Consider the following 483-nt stretch of genomic DNA (forward strand, 5'->3'; position numbering starts at 1 on the left):
AAGAGCCCCGGTGCTGGCTGGAGAAGGCACCCTGCGGTGGTGGAGAGATGAAAAAAAAAACTGTGCGAGGAGATGTGCGAGCACTGACATCATGCGCGATGGAAACTAATCCGTGTCGTACGCTCAATTAGTGCTCACCGGCTGACGGGCTGAGCTGCGCAACGTGTGCCCCCAAGTCAGCCTCGCGCTCTCCTGCGGGGCGTTCTGGAAGCTTCTTTAGATGAGGCTGGAAGGGGCGAGGTGGCCGGATTCCGCGCCCAGCCCTGGACGGAGTAGGGAGCTCTCTTTGATCTGTGAGGCTGGCAGCCACCAGGAGATGGAGAGCAAGACATCCGCCTTGTAAAACATCCACGAAGACAAAATCCCGCGCAGAGGTGGTGGTCCGGCAGGCTGGAGCCGAGCCTGCGCTTGCAGAAAGCCTGGCTCGAGGCCTGGCTGAGCAGCAGGGACCTACGGCCCCTGGAAATCTAGGCCAAGGACCAG

The sequence above is a fragment of the Myotis brandtii genome, unplaced genomic scaffold (assembly GCF_000412655.1).
Source record: "Myotis brandtii unplaced genomic scaffold, ASM41265v1 scaffold657, whole genome shotgun sequence".
Lineage (NCBI taxonomy): Eukaryota > Metazoa > Chordata > Mammalia > Chiroptera > Vespertilionidae > Myotis > Myotis brandtii.